The sequence below is a fragment of the Trichomycterus rosablanca genome, chromosome 4 (genome assembly GCF_030014385.1).
Source record: "Trichomycterus rosablanca isolate fTriRos1 chromosome 4, fTriRos1.hap1, whole genome shotgun sequence".
Lineage (NCBI taxonomy): Eukaryota > Metazoa > Chordata > Actinopteri > Siluriformes > Trichomycteridae > Trichomycterus > Trichomycterus rosablanca.
In genome coordinates, this window is record NC_085991.1 from 19,145,666 (window position 1) to 19,169,887 (window position 24,222).

The window sequence follows — 24,222 nt, forward strand, 5'->3', positions numbered from 1 at the left end:
TCAACATTCTACCCTTAACATTCTACCTTAAACATTCTACCGTCCACATTCTACCTTCTACATTCTACATTCTACCTTCAACATTCTACCTTCACCATTCTACCTTTTACATTGTACCTTCTACATTCTACCTTTTACATTCTACCATCTACATTCTACCTACAACATTCTACCTTAAAATTCTACCATCTACATTCTACCTTCAACATTCTACCTTCAACATTCTACCTTTAACATTCTACCTTTAACATTCTACCTTCAACATTATACCTTCAACGTTCTACTTTCAACATTCTACCCTTAACATTCTACCTTAAACATTCTACCGTCCACATTCTACCTTCTACATTCTACATTCTACCTTCAACATTCTACCTTCACCATTCTACCTTCTACATTGTACCTTCTACATTCTGCCCTCTACATTCTACCTTTAACATTCTACCTTCTACATTCTACATTCTACCTTCAACATTCAACATTCTACCCTTAACATTCTACCTTCAACATTCTACCGTCCACATTCTACCTTCTACATTCTACCTTCTACGTTCTACCTTCAACATTCTACCTTCAACATTCTACCTTCAACATTCTACCATCTACATTCTACCTTCAACATTGTACCATCTACATTCTACCTTCAACATTCTACCTTCTACATTGTACCTTCTACATTCTACCCTCTACATTCTACCTTCAACATTCTACCTTCTACATTCTAACTTCAACATTCTATCTTTAACATTCTACCTTCAACATTCTACCTTCAACATTCTACCATCTACATTCTACCTTTAACATTCTACCATCTACATTCTACCATGTACATTCTACCATCTACATTCTACCATGTACATTCTACCATCAACATTCTACCTTCAACATTCTACCATCTACATTCTACCTTCAAGATTCTACCTTCAACGTTCTACCATCTACATTCTACCCTCTACATTCTACCTTCAACATTCTACCTTCTACATTCTAACTTCAACATTCTATCTTTAACATTCTACCTTCAACATTCTACCTTCAACATTCTACCATCTACATTCTACCTTTAACATTCTACCATCTACATTCTACCATGTACATTCTACCATCTACATTCTACCATGTACATTCTACCATCAACATTCTACCTTCAACATTCTACCATCTACATTCTACCTTCAAGATTCTACCTTCAACGTTCTACCATCTACATTCTACCTTCAACATTCTACCTTCAACATTTTACCATCTACATTCTACCTTTAACATTCTACCATCTACATTCTACCTTCAACATTCTACCTTCAATGTTCTACCATCTACATTCTACCTTCAACATTCTACCTTCAACATTTTACCATGTACATTCTACCATCAACATTCTACCTTCAACATTCTACCATCTACATTCTACCATCTACATTCTACCTTCAACATTCTACCTTCAACATTCTACCATCTACATTCTACCTTCAACATTCTACCTTACACGTTCTACCATCTACATTCTACCTTCAACATTCTACCATCTACATTTTACCTTTAACATTCTACTTTCAACATTCTACCATCTACATTCTACCTTCTACATTCTACCTTTAACATTCTACCTTCAACATTCCACATTAAACATTCTACCTTCAACATTCTACCTTTAAAATTCTACCTTCAACATTCTACCATCTACATTCTACCTTCTACTATCTACCTTCTACATTCTACCTTCAACATTCTACCTTTAACATTCTACCATCTACATTCTACCTTCATTATTCTACGTTCAACATTCTACCATCTACATTCTACCTTCAACATTTTACCTTCAACATTCTACCTTCAAAATTCTACCATCTACATTCTACCTTTTACATTCTACCATCTACATTCTACCTACAACATTCTACCTTAAAATTCTACCATCTACATTCTACCTTCAACATTCTACCTTCAACATTCTACCTTTAACATTCTACCTTTAACATTCTACCTTCAACAATATACCTTCAACGTTCTACTTTCAACATTCTACCCTTAACATTCTACCTTAAACATTCTACCGTCCACATTCTACCTTCTACATTCTACATTCTACCTTCAACATTCTACCTTCACCATTCTACCTTTTACATTGTACCTTCTACATTCTACCTTTTACATTCTACCATCTACATTCTACCTACAACATTCTACCTTAAAATTCTACCATCTACATTCTACCTTCAACATTCTACCTTCAACATTCTACCTTTAACATTCTACCTTTTACATTCTACCTTCAACATTATACCTTCAACGTTCTACTTTCAACATTCTACCCTTAACATTCTACCTTAAACATTCTACCGTCCACATTCTACCTTCTACATTCTACATTCTACCTTCAACATTCTACCTTCACCATTCTACCTTCTACATTGTACCTTCTACATTCTGCCCTCTACATTCTACCTTTAACATTCTACCTTCTACATTCTACATTCTACCTTCAACATTCAACATTCTACCCTTAACATTCTACCTTCAACATTCTACCGTCCACATTCTACCTTCTACATTCTACCTTCTACGTTCTACCTTCAACATTCTACCATCTACATTCTACCTTCAACATTGTACCATCTACATTCTGCCCTCTACATTCTACCTTTAACATTCTACCTTCTACATTCTACATTCTACCTTCAACATTCAACATTCTACCCTTAACATTCTACCTTCAACATTCTACCGTCCACATTCTACCTTCTACATTCTACCTTCTACGTTCTACCTTCAACATTCTACCTTCAACATTCTACCTTAAAATTCTACCATCTACATTCTACCTTCAACATTCTACCTTCAACATTCTACCTTTAACATTCTACCTTTTACATTCTACCTTCAACATTATACCTTCAACGTTCTACTTTCAACATTCTACCCTTAACATTCTACCTTAAACATTCTACCGTCCACATTCTACCTTCTACATTCTACATTCTACCTTCAACATTCTACCTTCACCATTCTACCTTCTACATTGTACCTTCTACATTCTGCCCTCTACATTCTACCTTTAACATTCTACCTTCTACATTCTACATTCTACCTTCAACATTCAACATTCTACCCTTAACATTCTACCTTCAACATTCTACCGTCCACATTCTACCTTCTACATTCTACCTTCTACGTTCTACCTTCAACATTCTACCTTCAACATTCTACCTTCAACATTCTACCATCTACATTCTACCTTCAACATTGTACCATCTACATTATACCTTCAACATTCTACCTTCTACATTGTACCTTCTACATTCTACCCTCTACATTCTACCTTCAACATTCTACCATCTACATTCTACCTTCAACATTCTACCTTCTACATTCTACCATCATTATTCTACCTTCTACATTCTCCTTTCAACATTCTACCTTCAACATTCTACCTTCTACATTCTACCTTCTACATTCTACCTTCTACATTCTACCTTCTACATTCTACCTTCAACATTCTACCTTCTACATTCTAACTTCAACATTCTATCTTTAACATTCTACCTTCAACATTCTACCTTCAACATTCTACCATCTACATTCTACCTTTAACATTCTACCATCTACATTCTACCATGTACATTCTACCATCTACATTCTACCATGTACATTCTACCATCAACATTCTACCTTCAACATTCTACCATCTACATTCTACCTTCAACATTCTACCTTCAACGTTCTACCATCTACATTCTACCTTCAACATTCTACCTTCAACATTTTACCATCTACATTCTACCTTTAACATTCTACCATCTACATTCTACCTTCAACATTCTACCTTCAATGTTCTACCATCTACATTCTACCTTCAACATTCTACCTTCAACATTCTACCATCTACATTCTACCATCTACATTCTACCTTCAACATTCTACCATCTACATTCTACCATCTACATTCTACCTTCAACATTCTACCTTCAACATTCTACCATCTACATTCTACCTTCAACATTCTACCTTACACGTTCTACCATCTACATTCTACCTTCAACATTCTACCATCTACATTTTACCTTCAACATTCTACCTTCAACATTCTACCTTCAACATACTACCTTCTACATTATACCTTCTACATTCTACCATCTACATTCTACCTTCAACATTTTACCTTCTAGATTCTACCTTCAACATTCTACCTTCTACATTCTACCTTCAATATTCTACCTTCTACATTCTACCATCTACAATCTACCTTCAACATTCTACCTTCTACATTCTACCTTCAACATTCTACCTTCTACATTCTACCTTCAACATTCTACCTTCTACATTCTACCATCTACAATCTACCTTCAACATTCTACCTTCTACATTCTACCTTCAACATTCTACCTTCTACATTCTACCTTCAACATTCTACCTTCAACATTCTACCTTCTACATTCTACTTTCAACATTCTACCTTACACATTCTACCTTCTACATTCTACCTTCAACATACTACCTTCTACATTCTACCTTTAACATTCTACCTTCTACATTCTACCTTCTACATTCTACCTTCAACATTCTACTTTTAACATTCTACCTTCATTATTCTACAATTTACATTCTACCTTCAACATTCTACCATCTACATTCTACCATGTACATTCTTTCATCAACATTCTACCTTCAACATTCTACCATCTACATTCTACCATCTACATTCTACCTTCAACATTCTACCTTCAACATTCCACCTTCAACATTCTACCTTCTACATTCTACCTTCAACATTCTACCTTCTACATTCTACCTTCAACATTCTACCTTCTACATTCTACCTTCAACATTCTACCTTCAACATTCTACCATCTACATTCTACCTTTAACATTCTACCATCTACATTCTACCATGTACATTCTACCATCTACATTCTACCATGTACATTCTACCATCAACATTCTACCTTCAACATTCTACCATCTACATTCTACCTTCAACATTCTACCTTCAACGTTCTACCATCTACATTCTACCTTCAACATTCTACCTTCAACATTTTACCATCTACATTCTACCTTTAACATTCTACCATCTACATTCTACCTTCAACATTCTACCTTCAATGTTCTACCATCTACATTCTACCTTCAACATTCTACCTTCAACATTTTACCATGTACATTCTACCATCAACATTCTACCTTCAACATTCTACCATCTACATTCTACCATCTACATTCTACCTTCAACATTCTACCTTCAACATTCTACCATCTACATTCTACCTTCAACATTCTACCTTACACGTTCTACCATCTACATTCTACCTTCAACATTCTACCATCTACATTTTACCTTCAACATTCTACCTTCAACATTCTACCTTCAACATACTACCTTCTACATTATACCTTCTACATTCTACCATCTACATTCTACCTTCAACATTTTACCTTCTAGATTCTACCTTCAACATTCTACCTTCTACATTCTACCTTCAACATTCTACCTTCTACATTCTACCATCTACAATCTACCTTCAACATTCTACCTTCTACATTCTACCTTCAACATTCTACCTTCTACATTCTACCTTCAACATTCTACCTTCAACATTCTACCTTCTACATTCTACTTTCAACATTCTACCTTACACATTCTACCTTCTACATTCTACCTTCAACATACTACCTTCTACATTCTACCTTCAACATTCTACTTTTAACATTCTACCTTCATTATTCTACAATTTACATTCTACCTTCAACATTCTACCATCTACATTCTACCATGTACATTCTTTCATCAACATTCTACCTTCAACATTCTACCATCTACATTCTACCATCTACATTCTACCTTCAACATTCTACCTTCAACATTCCACCTTCAACATTCTACCTTCAACATTCTACCATCTACATTCTACCATCTACATTCTACCTTCAACATTCTACCTTCAACATTCTACCATCTACATTCTACCTTCTACATTCTACTTTCAACATTCTACCTTTAACATTCTACCTTCTACATTCTACCTTCAACATTCTACCTTCTACATTCTACCTTCAACATTCTACCTTCTACATTCTACCTTCAACATTCTACCTTCTACATTCTAACTTCAACATTCTATCTTTAACATTCTACCTTCAACATTCTACCTTCAACATTCTACCTTCAACATTCTACCTTCTACATTCTACCTTCAACATTCTACCTTCAACATTCTACCTTCAACATTCTACCATCTACATTCTACCTTCAACATTCTACCTTACACGTTCTACCATCTACATTCTACCTTCAACATTCTACCATCTACATTTTACCTTCAACATTCTACCTTCAACATTCTACCTTCAACATACTACCTTCTACATTATACCTTCTACATTCTACCATCTACATTCTACCTTCAACATTTTACCTTCTAGATTCTACCTTCAACATTCTACCTTCTACATTCTACCTTCAACATTCTACCTTCTACATTCTACCATCTACAATCTACCTTCAACATTCTACCTTCTACATTCTACCTTCAACATTCTACCTTCTACATTCTACCTTCAACATTCTACCTTCAACATTCTACCTTCTACATTCTACTTTCAACATTCTACCTTACACATTCTACCTTCTACATTCTACCTTCAACATACTACCTTCTACATTCTACCTTCAACATTCTACTTTTAACATTCTACCTTCATTATTCTACAATTTACATTCTACCTTCAACATTCTACCATCTACATTCTACCATGTACATTCTTTCATCAACATTCTACCTTCAACATTCTACCATCTACATTCTACCATCTACATTCTACCTTCAACATTCTACCTTCAACATTCCACCTTCAACATTCTACCTTCAACATTCTACCATCTACATTCTACCATCTACATTCTACCTTCAACATTCTACCTTCAACATTCTACCATCTACATTCTACCTTCTACATTCTACTTTCAACATTCTACCTTTAACATTCTACCTTCTACATTCTACCTTCAACATTCTACCTTCTACATTCTACCTTCAACATTCTACCTTCTACATTCTACCTTCAACATTCTACCTTCTACATTCTAACTTCAACATTCTATCTTTAACATTCTACCTTCAACATTCTACCTTCAACATTCTACCTTCAACATTCTACCTTCAACGTTCTACCATCTACATTCTACCTTCAACATTCTACCTTCAACATTTTACCATCTACATTCTACCTTTAACATTCTACCATCTACATTCTACCTTCAACATTCTACCTTCAATGTTCTACCATCTACATTCTACCTTCAACATTCTACCTTCAACATTTTACCATGTACATTCTACCATCAACATTCTACCTTCAACATTCTACCATCTACATTCTACCATCTACATTCTACCTTCAACATTCTACCTTCAACATTCTACCATCTACATTCTACCTTCAACATTCTACCATCTACATTTTACCTTCAACATTCTACCTTCAACATACTACCTTCTACATTATACCTTCTACATTCTACCATCTACATTCTACCTTCAACATTTTACCTTCTAGATTCTACCTTCAACAATCTACCTTCTACATTCTACCTTCAACATTCTACCTTCTACATTCTACCATCTACAATCTACCTTCAACATTCTACCTTCTACATTCTACCTTCAACATTCTACCTTCTACATTCTACCTTCAACATTCTACCTTCAACATTCTACCTTCTACATTCTACTTTCAACATTCTACCTTACACATTCTACCTTCTACATTCTACCTTCAACATACTACCTTCTACATTCTACCTTTAACATTCTACCTTCTACATTCTACCTTCTACATTCTACCTTCAACATTCTACTTTTAACATTCTACCTTCATTATTCTACAATTTACATTCTACCTTCAACATTCTACCATCTACATTCTACCATGTACATTCTTTCATCAACATTCTACCTTCAACATTCTACCATCTACATTCTACCATCTACATTCTACCTTCAACATTCTACCTTCAACATTCCACCTTCAACATTCTACCTTCAACATTCTACCATCTACATTCTACCATCTACATTCTACCTTCAACATTCTACCTTCAACATTCTACCATCTACATTCTACCTTCTACATTCTACCATCTACATTCTACCTTTAACATTCTACCTTCAACATTCTACCTTTAACATTCTACCTTCAACATTCTACCTTTAACAATCTACCATCTACATTCTGCCTTCAACATTCTACCTTCAACGTTCTACCATCTACATTCTACCTTCAACATTCTACATTCAACATTTTACCATCTACATTCTACCTTCAACATTCTACCTTTACATTCTACCTTCATTATTCCACCTTCAACATTCTACCTACAACATTCTACCATCTACATTCTACCATCTACATTCTACCTTCAACATTCTACCTTCAACATTCCACCTTCAACATTCTACCTTTAACATTCTACCATCTACATTCTACCATCTACATTCTACCTTCAACATTCTACCATCTACATTCTACCTTCTACATTCTACCATCTACATTCTACCTTAAACATTCTACCTTCAACATTCTACCTTTAACATTCTACCTTCAACATTCTACCTTTAACAATCTACCATCTACATTCTGCCTTCAACATTCTACCTTCAACGTTCTACCATCTACATTCTACCTTCAACATTCTACATTCAACATTTTACCATCTACATTCTACCTTCAACATTCTACCTTTACATTCTACCTTCATTATTCTACCTTCATTATTCCACCTTCAACATTCTACCTACAACATTCTACCATCTACATTCTACCTTCAACATTTCACCTTCAGCATTCTACCATCTACATTCTACCTTTAACATTCTACCTTCAACATTTTACCATCTACATTCTACCTTCTACATTCTACCTTCAACATTCCACCTTTAACATTCTACCTTTAACATTCTACCTTTAAAATTCTACCTTCAACATTCTACCATCTACATTCTACCTTCTACTATCTACCTTCTACATTCTACCTTCAACATTCTACCTTCAACATTCTACAATCTACATTCTACCTTCATTATTCTACGTTCAACATTCTACCATCTACATTCTACCTTCAACATTTTACCTTCAACATTCTACCTTCAACATTCTACCTTTAACTTTCTACCTTAAACATTCTACCTTCAACATTATACCTTCAACGTTCTTCCTTCAACATTCTACATTTAATTTTCTATCATCTACATTCTACCTTTAACGTTCTACTTACAACATTCTACCTTCAACATTCTACCATCTACATTCTACCTTTAACATTCTACCTTCAACATTCTACCTTCAACATTCTACCTTCTACATTCTACCTTCTACATTCTACCATCTACATTCTACCTTCTACATTCTACCTTCAACATTCTACCTTCAACATTCTACCTTCTACATTCACCTTCAACATTCTACCATCTACATTATACTATCTACATTCTACCTTCAACATTTTACCTTCTAGATTCTACCTTCAACATTCTACCTTCTACATTCTACCTTCAACATTCTACCTTCTACATTCTACCATCTACAATCTACCTTCAACATTCTACCTTCTACATTCTACCTTCAACATTCTACCTTCTACATTCTACCTTCAACATTCTACCTTCAACATTCTACCTTCTACATTCTACTTTCAACATTTTACCTTACACATTCTACCTTCTACATTCTACCTTCAACATACTACCTTCTACATTCTACCTTTAACATTCTACCTTCTACATTCTACCTTCTACATTCTACCTTCAACATTCTACTTTTAACATTCTACCTTCATTATTCTACAATTTACATTCTACCTTTAACATTCTACCATCTACATTCTACCATGTACATTCTTTCATCAACATTCTACCTTCAACATTCTACCATCTACATTCTACCATCTACATTCTACCTTCAACATTCTACCTTCAACATTCCACCTTCAACATTCTACCTTCAACATTCTACCATCTACATTCTACCATCTACATTCTACCTTCAACATTCTAACTTCAACATTCTACCATCTACATTCTACCTTCTACATTCTACCATCTACATTCTACCTTAAACATTCTACCTTCAACATTCTACCTTTAACATTCTACCTTCAACATTCTACCTTTAACAATCTACCATCTACATTCTGCCTTCAACATTCTACCTTCAACGTTCTACCATCTACATTCTACCTTCAACATTCTACATTCAACATTTTACCATCTACATTCTACCTTCAACATTCTACCTTTACATTCTACCTTCATTATTCCACCTTCAACATTCTACCTACAACATTCTACCATCTACATTCTACCATCTACATTCTACCTTCAACATTCTACCTTCAACATTCCACCTTCAACATTCTACCTTTAACATTCTACCATCTACATTCTACCATCTACATTCTACCTTCAACATTCTACCATCTACATTCTACCTTCTACATTCTACCATCTACATTCTACCTTAAACATTCTACCTTCAACATTCTACCTTTAACATTCTACCTTCAACATTCTACCTTTAACAATCTACCATCTACATTCTGCCTTCAACATTCTACCTTCAACGTTCTACCATCTACATTCTACCTTCAACATTCTACATTCAACATTTTACCATCTACATTCTACCTTCAACATTCTACCTTTACATTCTACCTTCATTATTCCACCTTCAACATTCTACCTACAACATTCTACCATCTACATTCTACCTTCAACATTTCACCTTCAGCATTCTACCATCTACATTCTACCTTTAACATTCTACCTTCAACATTTTACCATCTACATTCTACCTTCAACATTCCACCTTTAACATTCTACCTTTAACATTCTACCTTTAAAATTCTACCTTCAACATTCTACCATCTACATTCTACCTTCAACATTCCACCTTTAACATTCTACCTTCTACATTCTACCTTCAACATTCTACCTTCAACATTCTACAATCTACATTCTACCTTCATTATTCTACGTTCAACATTCTACCATCTACATTCTACCTTCAACATTTTACATTCAACATTCTACCTTCAACATTCTACCTTTAACTTTCTACCTTAAACATTCTACCTTCAACATTATACCTTCAACGTTCTTCCTTCAACATTCTACATTTAATTTTCTATCATCTACATTCTACCTTTAACATTCTACCTTCAACATTCTACCTTCAACATTCTACCTTCTACATTCTACCTTCTACATTCTACCATCTACATTCTACCTTCTACATTCTACCTTCAACATTCTACCTTCTACATTCACCTTCAACATTCTACCATCTACATTATACCATCTACATTCTACCTTCAACATTCTACCTTCAACATTCTACCATCTACATAATACCTTTTCCATTCTACCATCTACATTCTACCTTTAACATTCTACCTTCAAAATTCTATACCATCTACATTATACCATCTACATTCTACCTTCAACATTCTACCTTCAATGTTCTACCATCTACATTCTACCTTCAACATTATACCTTCAACATTTTACCATGTACATTCTACCATCAACATTCTACCTTCAACATTCTACCATCTACATTCTACCATCTACATTCTACCTTCAACATTCTACCTTCAACATTCTACCATCTACATTCTACCTTCAACATTCTACCTTACACGTTCTACCATCTACATTCTACCTTCAACATTCTACCATCTACATTTTACCTTCAACATTCTACCTTCAACATTCTACCTTCAACATACTACCTTCTACATTATACCTTCTACATTCTACCATCTACATTCTACCTTCAACATTTTACCTTCTAGATTCTACCTTCAACAATCTACCTTCTACATTCTACCTTCAACATTCTACCTTCTACATTCTACCATCTACAATCTACCTTCAACATTCTACCTTCTACATTCTACCTTCAACATTCTACCTTCTACATTCTACCTTCAACATTCTACCTTCAACATTCTACCTTCTACATTCTACTTTCAACATTCTACCTTACACATTCTACCTTCTACATTCTACCTTCAACATACTACCTTCTACATTCTACCTTTAACATTCTACCTTCTACATTCTACCTTCTACATTCTACCTTCAACATTCTACTTTTAACATTCTACCTTCATTATTCTACAATTTACATTCTACCTTCAACATTCTACCATCTACATTCTACCATGTACATTCTTTCATCAACATTCTACATTCAACATTCTACCATCTACATTCTACCATCTACATTCTACCTTCAACATTCTACCTTCAACATTCCACCTTCAACATTCTACCTTCAACATTCTACCATCTACATTCTACCATCTACATTCTACCTTCAACATTCTACCTTCAACATTCTACCATCTACATTCTACCTTCTACATTCTACCATCTACATTCTACCTTTAACATTCTACCTTCAACATTCTACCTTTAACATTCTACCTTCAACATTCTACCTTTAACAATCTACCATCTACATTCTGCCTTCAACATTCTACCTTCAACGTTCTACCATCTACATTCTACCTTCAACATTCTACATTCAACATTTTACCATCTACATTCTACCTTCAACATTCTACCTTTACATTCTACCTTCAACATTCTACCATCTACATTTTACCTTCAACATTCTACCTTCAACATTCTACCTTCAACATACTACCTTCTACATTATACCTTCTACATTCTACCATCTACATTCTACCTTCAACATTTTACCTTCTAGATTCTACCTTCAACAATCTACCTTCTACATTCTACCTTAAACATTCTACCTTCTACATTCTACCATCTACAATCTACCTTCAACATTCTACCTTCTACATTCTACCTTCAACATTCTACCTTCTACATTCTACCTTCAACATTCTACCTTCAACATTCTACCTTCTACATTCTACTTTCAACATTCTACCTTACACATTCTACCTTCTACATTCTACCTTCAACATACTACCTTCTACATTCTACCTTTAACATTCTACCTTCTACATTCTACCTTCTACATTCTACCTTCAACATTCTACTTTTAACATTCTACCTTCATTATTCTACAATTTACATTCTACCTTCAACATTCTACCATCTACATTCTACCATGTACATTCTTTCATCAACATTCTACCTTCAACATTCTACCATCTACATTCTACCATCTACATTCTACCTTCAACATTCTACCTTCAACATTCCACCTTCAACATTCTACCTTCAACATTCTACCATCTACATTCTACCATCTACATTCTACCTTCAACATTCTACCATCTACATTCTACCTTCTACATTCTACCATCTACATTCTACCTTTAACATTCTACCTTCAACATTCTACCTTTAACATTCTACCTTCAACATTCTACCTTTAACAATCTACCATCTACATTCTGCCTTCAACATTCTACCTTCAACGTTCTACCATCTACATTCTACCTTCAACATTCTACATTCAACATTTTACCATCTACATTCTACCTTCAACATTCTACCTTTACATTCTACCTTCATTATTCCACCTTCAACATTCTACCTACAACATTCTACCATCTACATTCTACCATCTACATTCTACCTTCAACATTCTACCTTCAACATTCCACCTTCAACATTCTACCTTTAACATTCTACCATCTACATTCTACCATCTACATTCTACCTTCAACATTCTACCATCTACATTCTACCTTCTACATTCTACCATCTACATTCTACCTTAAACATTCTACCTTCAACATTCTACCTTTAACATTCTACCTTCAACATTCTACCTTTAACAATCTACCATCTACATTCTGCCTTCAACATTCTACCTTCAACGTTCTACCATCTACATTCTACCTTCAACATTCTACATTCAACATTTTACCATCTACATTCTACCTTCAACATTCTACCTTTACATTCTACCTTCATTATTCTACCTTCATTATTCCACCTTCAACATTCTACCTACAACATTCTACCATCTACATTCTACCTTCAACATTTCACCTTCAGCATTCTACCATCTACATTCTACCTTTAACATTCTACCTTCAACATTTTACCATCTACATTCTACCTTCTACATTCTACCTTCAACATTCCACCTTTAACATTCTACCTTTAACATTCTACCTTTAAAATTCTACCTTCAACATTCTACCATCTACATTCTACCTTCTACTATCTACCTTCTACATTCTACCTTCAACATTCTACCTTCAACATTCTACAATCTACATTCTACCTTCATTATTCTACGTTCAACATTCTACCATCTACATTCTACCTTCAACATTTTACCTTCAACATTCTACCTTCAACATTCTACCTTTAACTTTCTACCTTAAACATTCTACCTTCAACATTATACCTTCAACGTTCTTCCTTCAACATTCTACATTTAATTTTCTATCATCTACATTCTACCTTTAACGTTCTACTTACAACATTCTACCTTCAACATTCTACCATCTACATTCTACCTTTAACATTCTACCTTCAACATTCTACCTTCAACATTCTACCTTCTACATTCTACCTTCTACATTCTACCATCTACATTCTACCTTCTACATTCTACCTTCTACATTCTACCTTCAACATTCTACCTTCAACATTCTACCTTCTACATTCACCTTCAACATTCTACCATCTACATTATACTATCTACATTCTACCTTCAACATTTTACCTTCTAGATTCTACCTTCAACATTCTACCTTCTACATTCTACCTTCAACATTCTACCTTCTACCATCTACAATCTACCTTCAACATTCTACCTTCTACATTCTACCTTCAACATTCTACCTTCTACATTCTACCTTCAACATTCTACCTTCAACATTCTACCTTCTACATTCTACTTTCAACATTCTACCTTACACATTCTACCTTCTACATTCTACCTTCAACATACTACCTTCTACATTCTACCTTTAACATTCTACCTTCTACATTCTACCTTCTACATTCTACCTTCAACATTCTACTTTTAACATTCTACCTTCATTATTCTACAATTTACATTCTACCTTCAACATTCTACCATCTACATTCTACCATGTACATTCTTTCATCAACATTCTACCTTCAACATTCTACCATCTACATTCTACCATCTACATTCTACCTTCAACATTCTACCTTCAACATTCCACCTTCAACATTCTACCTTCAACATTCTACCATCTACATTCTACCATCTACATTCTACCTTCAACATTCTACCTTCAACATTCTACCATCTACATTCTACCTTCTACATTCTACCATCTACATTCTACCTTAAACATTCTACCTTCAACATTCTACCTTTAATATTCTACCTTCAACATTCTACCTTTAACAATCTACCATCTACATTCTGCCTTCAACATTCTACCTTCAACGTTCTACCATCTACATTCTACCTTCAACATTCTACATTCAACATTTTACCATCTACATTCTACCTTCAACATTCTACCTTTACATTCTACCTTCATTATTCCACCTTCAACATTCTACCTACAACATTCTACCATCTACATTCTACCTTCAACATTTCACCTTCAGCATTCTACCATCTACATTCTACCTTTAACATTCTACCTTCAACATTTTACCATCTACATTCTACCTTCTACATTCTACCTTCAACATTCCACCTTTAACATTCTACCTTTAACATTCTACCTTTAAAATTCTACCTTCAACATTCTACCATCTACATTCTACCTTCAACATTCCACCTTTAACATTCTACCTTCTACATTCTACCTTCAACATTCTACCTTCAACATTCTACAATCTACATTCTACCTTCATTATTCTACGTTCAACATTCTACCATCTACATTCTACCTTCAACATTTTACCTTCAACATTCTACCTTCAACATTCTACCTTTAACTTTCTACCTTAAACATTCTACCTTCAACATTATACCTTCAACGTTCTTCCTTCAACATTCTACATTTAATTTTCTATCATCTACATTCTACCTTTAACATTCTACCTTCAACATTCTACCTTCAACATTCTACCTTCTACATTCTACCTTCTACATTCTACCATCTACATTCTACCTTCTACATTCTACCTTCAACATTCTACCTTCTACATTCACCTTCAACATTCTACCATCTACATTATACCATCTACATTCTACCTTCAACATTCTACCTTCAACATTCTACCATCTACATAATACCTTTTCCATTCTACCATCTACATTCTACCTTCAACATTCTACCTTCAAAATTCTATACCATCTACATTATACCATCTACATTCTACCTTCAACATTCTACCTTCAATATTCTACCTTCAACATTCTACGTTTAAAATTTCACCTTCAACATTCTACCTTCAACATTCTACCATCTACATTTTACCTTCAACATTCTACCTTCAACATTCTACCTTTAACATACTACCTTCTACATTCTACCTTCTACATTCTACCTTCAATATTCTACCTTCAACATTCTACATTCTACCTTCAACATTCTACCTTAAACATTCTACCTTTAACATACTACCTTCTACATTCTACCTTCTACATTCTACCTTCAACATTCTACCTTCTACCATCTACATTCTACCTTCAACATTCTACCTTAAACATTCTACCTTCAACATTCTACCATCTACATTCTACCTTCAACATTCTACCTTCAATATTCTACCTTTAACATTCTACGTTTAAAATTCCACCTTCAACATTCTACCTTCAACATTCTACCATCTACATTCTACCTTCAACATTCTACCTTCAACACTCTACCTTCAACATTGCACCTTTAACATTCTACCTTCAACATTCTATCTTTAAAATTCCACCTTCAACATTCTACCTTTAACATTCTACCTTTAACATTTTACCTTCAACATTCTACCATCTACATTCTACCTTCAACATTCTACCTTCAACACTCTACCTTCAACATTGCACCTTTAACATTCTACCTTCAACATTCTATCTTTAAAATTCCACCTTCAACATTCTACCTTTAACATTCTACCTTTAACATTTTACCTTCAACATTCTACCTTCAACATTCTACCTTCAACATTCTAACTTTAACATTCTACCTTCAACATTCTACCTTCAACATTCTACCTTCAACATACTACCTTCTACATTCTACCTTTAACATTCTACCTTCTACATTCTACCTTCTACATTCTACCTTCAACATTCTACTTTTAACATTCTACCTTCATTATTCTACAATTTACATTCTACCTTCAACATTCTACCATCTACATTCTACCATGTACATTCTTTCATCAACATTCTACCTTCAACATTCTACCATCTACATTCTACCATCTACATTCTACCTTCAACATTCTACCTTCAACATTCCACCTTCAACATTCTACCTTCAACATTCTACCATCTACATTCTACCATCTACATTCTACCTTCAACATTCTACCTTCAACATTCTACCATCTACATTCTACCTTCTACATTCTACCATCTACATTCTACCTTAAACATTCTACCTTCAACATTCTACCTTTAATATTCTACCTTCAACATTCTACCTTTAACAATCTACCATCTACATTCTGCCTTCAACATTCTACCTTCAACGTTCTACCATCTACATTCTACCTTCAACATTCTACATTCAACATTTTACCATCTACATTCTACCTTCAACATTCTACCTTTACATTCTACCTTCATTATTCCACCTTCAACATTCTACCTACAACATTCTACCATCTACATTCTACCATCTACATTCTACCTTCAACATTCTACCTTCAACATTCCACCTTCAACATTCTACCTTTAACATTCTACCATCTACATTCTACCATCTACATTCTACCTTCAACATTCTACCTTCAACATTCTACCATCTACATTCTACCTTCTACATTCTACCATCTACATTCTACCTTAAACATTCTACCTTCAACATTCTACCTTTAACAATCTACCATCTACATTCTGCCTTCAACATTCTACCTTCAACGTTCTACCATCTACATTCTACCTTTAACATTCTACATTCAACATTTTACCATCTACATTCTACCTTCAACATTCTACCTTTACATTCTACCTTCATTATTCCACCTTCAACATTCTACCTACAACATTCTACCATCTACATTCTACCTTCAACATTTCACCTTCAGCATTCTACCATCTACATTCTACCTTTAACATTCTACCTTCAACATTTTACCATCTACATTCTACCTTCTACATTCTACCTTCAACATTCCACCTTTAACATTCTACCTTTAACATTCTACCTTTAAAATTCTACCTTCAACATTCTACCATCTACATTCTACCTTCAACATTCCACCTTTAACATTCTACCTTCTACATTCTACCTTCAACATTCTACCTTCAACATTCTACAATCTACATTCTACCTTCATTATTCTACGTTCAACATTCTACCATCTACATTCTACCTTCAACATTTTACCTTCAACATTCTACCTTCAACATTCTACCTTTAACTTTCTACCTTAAACATTCTACCTTCAACATTATACCTTCAACGTTCTTCCTTCAACATTCTACATTTAATTTTCTATCATCTACATTCTACCTTTAACATTCTACCTTCAACATTCTACCTTCAACATTCTACCTTCTACATTCTACCTTCTACATTCTACCATCTACATTCTACCTTCTACATTCTACCTTCAACATTCTACCTTCTACATTCACCTTCAACATTCTACCATCTACATTATACCATCTACATTCTACCTTCAACATTCTACCTTCAACATTCTACCATCTACATAATACCTTTTCCATTCTACCATCTACATTCTACCTTCAACATTCTACCTTCAAAATTCTATACCATCTACATTATACCATCTACATTCTACCTTCAACATTCTACCTTCAATATTCTACCTTCAACATTCTACGTTTAAAATTTCACCTTCAACATTCTACCTTCAACATTCTACCATCTACATTTTACCTTCAACATTCTACCTTCAACATTCTACCTTTAACATACTACCTTCTACATTCTACCTTCTACATTCTACCTTCAATATTCTACCTTCAACATTCTACATTCTACCTTCAACATTCTACCTTAAACATTCTACCTTTAACATACTACCTTCTACATTCTACCTTCTACATTCTACCTTCAACATTCTACCTTCTACCATCTACATTCTACCTTCAACATTCTACCTTAAACATTCTACCTTCAACATTCTACCATCTACATTCTACCTTCAACATTCTACCTTCAATATTCTACCTTTAACATTCTACGTTTAAAATTCCACCTTCAACATTCTACCTTCAACATTCTACCATCTACATTCTACCTTCAACATTCTACCTTCAACACTCTACCTTCAACATTGCACCTTTAACATTCTACCTTCAACATTCTATCTTTAAAATTCCACCTTCAACATTCTACCTTTAACATTCTACCTTTAACATTTTACCTTCAACATTCTACCTTCAACATTCTACCTTCAACATTCTAACTTTAACATTCTACCTTCAACATTCTACCTTCAACATTCTACCTTCAACATTCTACCATCTACATTCTACCTTCAACATTCTACCTTCTACATTCTACCTTCAACATTCTACCATCTACATTCTACCTTTTACATTCTACCATCTACATTCTACCTACAACATTCTACCTTCAACATTCTACCATCTACATTCTACCTTCAACATTCTACCTTCTACATTCTACCTTCAACATTCTACCATCTACATTCTACCATCTACATTCTACCATCTACATTCTACCATCTACATTCTACCATCTACATTCTACCTTCAACATTCCACCTTCAACATTCTACCTTCAACATTCTACCATCTACATTCTACCATCTACATTCTACCTTCAACATTCTACCTTCAACATTCTACCATCTACATTCTACCTTCTACATTCTACCATCTACATTCTACCTTTAACATTCTACCTTCAACATTCTACCTTTAACATTCTACCTTCAACATTCTACCTTTAACAATCTACCATCTACATTCTGCCTTCAACATTCTACCTTCAACGTTCTACCATCTACATTCTACCTTCAACATTCTACATTCAACATTTTACCATCTACATTCTACCTTCAACATTCTACCTTTACATTCTACCTTCATTATTCCACCTTCAACATTCTACCTACAACATTCTACCATCTACATTCTACCATCTACATTCTACCTTCAACATTCTACCTTCAACATTCCACCTTCAACATTCTACCTTTAACATTCTACCATCTACATTCTACCATCTACATTCTACCTTCAACATTCTACCATCTACATTCTACCTTCTACATTCTACCATCTACATTCTACCTTAAACATTCTACCTTCAACATTCTACCTTTAACATTCTACCTTCAACATTCTACCTTTAACAATCTACCATCTACATTCTGCCTTCAACATTCTACCTTCAACGTTCTACCATCTACATTCTACCTTCAACATTCTACATTCAACATTTTACCATCTACATTCTACCTTCAACATTCTACCTTTACATTCTACCTTCATTATTCTACCTTCATTATTCCACCTTCAACATTCTACCTACAACATTCTACCATCTACATTCTACCTTCAACATTTCACCTTCAGCATTCTACCATCTACATTCTACCTTTAACATTCTACCTTCAACATTTTACCATCTACATTCTACCTTCTACATTCTACCTTCAACATTCCACCTTTAACATTCTACCTTTAACATTCTACCTTTAAAATTCTACCTTCAACATTCTACCATCTACATTCTACCTTCTACTATCTACCTTCTACATTCTACCTTCAACATTCTACCTTCAACATTCTACAATCTACATTCTACCTTCATTATTCTACGTTCAACATTCTACCATCTACATTCTACCTTCAACATTTTACCTTCAACATTCTACCTTCAACATTCTACCTTTAACTTTCTACCTTAAACATTCTACCTTCAACATTATACCTTCAACGTTCTTCCTTCAACATTCTACATTTAATTTTCTATCATCTACATTCTACCTTTAACGTTCTACTTACAACATTCTACCTTCAACATTCTACCATCTACATTCTACCTTTAACATTCTACCTTCAACATTCTACCTTCAACATTCTACCTTCTACATTCTACCTTCTACATTCTACCATCTACATTCTACCTTCTGCATTCTACCTTCAACATTCTACCTTCAACATTCTACCTTCTACATTCTACCTTCAACATTTTACCTTCTAGATTCTACCTTCAACATTCTACCTTCTACATTCTACCTTCAACATTCTACCTTCTACATTCTACCATCTACAATCTACCTTCAACATTCTACCTTCTACATTCTACCTTCAACATTCTACCTTCTACATTCTACCTTCAACATTCTACCTTCAACATTCTACCTTCTACATTCTACTTTCAACATTCTACCTTACACATTCTACCTTCTACATTCTACCTTCAACATACTACCTTCTACATTCTACCTTTAACATTCTACCTTCTACATTCTACCTTCTACATTCTACCTTCAACATTCTACTTTTAACATTCTACCTTCATTATTCTACAATTTACATTCTACCTTCAACATTCTACCATCTACATTCTACCATGTACAGTGTATCACAAAAGTGAGTACACCCCTCACATTTCTGCAGATATTTAAGTATATCTTTTCATGGGACAACACTGACAAAATGACACTTTGACACAATGAAAAGTAGTCTGTGTGCAGCTTATATAACAGTGTAAATTTATTCTTCCCTCAAAATAGCTCAATATACAGCCATTAATGTCTAAACCACCGGCAACAAAAGTGAGTACACCCCTTAGTGAAAGTTCCTGAAGTGTCAATATTTTGTGTGGCCACCATTATTTCCCAGAACTGCCTTAACTCTCCTGCGCATGGAGTTTACCAGAGCTTCACAGGTTGCCACTGGAATGCTTTTCCACTCCTCCATGACGACATCACGGAGCTGGCGGATATTTGAGACTTTGCGCTCCTCCACCTTCCGCTTGAGGATGCCCCAAAGATGTTCTATTGGGTTTAGGTCTGGAGACATGCTTGGCCAGTCCATCACCTTTACCCTCAGCCTCTTCAATAAAGCAGTGGTCGTCTTAGAGGTGTGTTTGGGGTCATTATCATGCTGGAACACTGCCCTGCGACCCAGTTTCCGGAGGGAGGGGATCATGCTCTGCTTCAGTATTTCACAGTACATATTGGAGTTCATGTGTCCCTCAATGAAATGTAACTCCCCAACACCTGCTGCACTCATGCAGCCCCAGACCATGGCATTCCCACCACCATGCTTGACTGTAGGCATGACACACTTATCTTTGTACTCCTCACCTGATTGCCGCCACACATGCTTGAGACCATCTGAACCAAACAAATTAATCTTGGTCTCATCAGACCATAGGACATGGTTCCAGTAATCCATGTCCTTTGTTGACATGTCTTCAGCAAACTGTTTGCGGGCTTTCTTGTGTAGAGACTTCTGAAGAGGCTTCCTTCTACGGTGACAGCCATGCAGACCAATTTGATGTAGTGTGCGGCGTATGGTCTGAGCACTGACAGGCTGACCCCCCACCTTTTCAATCTCTGCAGCAATGCTGACAGCACTCCTGCGCCTATCTTTCAAAGACAGCAGTTGGATGTGACGCTGAGCACGTGCACTCAGCTCCTTTGGACGACCAACGCGAGGTCTGTTCTGAGTGGACCCTGCTCTTTTAAAACGCTGGATGATCTTGGCCACTGTGCTGCAGCTCAGTTTCAGGGTGTTGGCAATCTTCTTGTAGCCTTGGCCATCTTCATGTAGCGCAACAATTCGTCTTTTAAGATCCTCAGAGAGTTCTTTGCCATGAGGTGCCATGTTGGAACTTTCAGTGACCAGTATGAGAGAGTGTGAGAGCTGTACTACTAAATTGAACACACCTGCTCCCTATGCACACCTGAGACCTAGTAACACTAACAAATCACATGACATTTTGGAGGGAAAATGACAAGCAGTGCTCAATTTGGACATTTAGGGGTGTAGTCTCTTAGGGGTGTACTCACTTTTGTTGCCGGTGGTTTAGACATTAATGGCTGTATATTGAGTTATTTTGAGGGAAGAATAAATTTACACTGTTATATAAGCTGCACACAGACTACTTTTCATTGTGTCAAAGTGTCATTTTGTCAGTGTTGTCCCATGAAAAGATATACTTAAATATCTGCAGAAATGTGAGGGGTGTACTCACTTTTGTGATACACTGTACATTCTTTCATCAACATTCTACCTTCAACATTCTACCATCTACATTCTACCATCTACATTCTACCTTCAACATTCTACCTTCAACATTCCACCTTCAACATTCTACCTTCAACATTCTACCATCTACATTCTACCATCTACATTCTACCTTCAACATTCTACCTTCAACATTCTACCATCTACATTCTACCTTCTACATTCTACCATCTACATTCTACCTTAAACATTCTACCTTCAACATTCTACCTTTAATATTCTACCTTCAACATTCTACCTTTAACAATCTACCATCTACATTCTGCCTTCAACATTCTACCTTCAACGTTCTACCATCTACATTCTACCTTCAACATTCTACATTCAACATTTTACCATCTACATTCTACCTTCAACATTCTACCTTTACATTCTACCTTCATTATTCCACCTTCAACATTCTACCTACAACATTCTACCATCTACATTCTACCATCTACATTCTACCTTCAACATTCTACCTTCAACATTCCACCTTCAACATTCTACCTTTAACATTCTACCATCTACATTCTACCATCTACATTCTACCTTCAACATTCTACCTTCAACATTCTACCATCTACATTCTACCTTCTACATTCTACCATCTACATTCTACCTTAAACATTCTACCTTCAACATTCTACCTTTAACAATCTACCATCTACATTCTGCCTTCAACATTCTACCTTCAACGTTCTACCATCTACATTCTACCTTCAACATTCTACATTCAACATTTTACCATCTACATTCTACCTTCAACATTCTACCTTTACATTCTACCTTCATTATTCCACCTTCAACATTCTACCTACAACATTCTACCATCTACATTCTACCTTCAACATTTCACCTTCAGCATTCTACCATCTACATTCTACC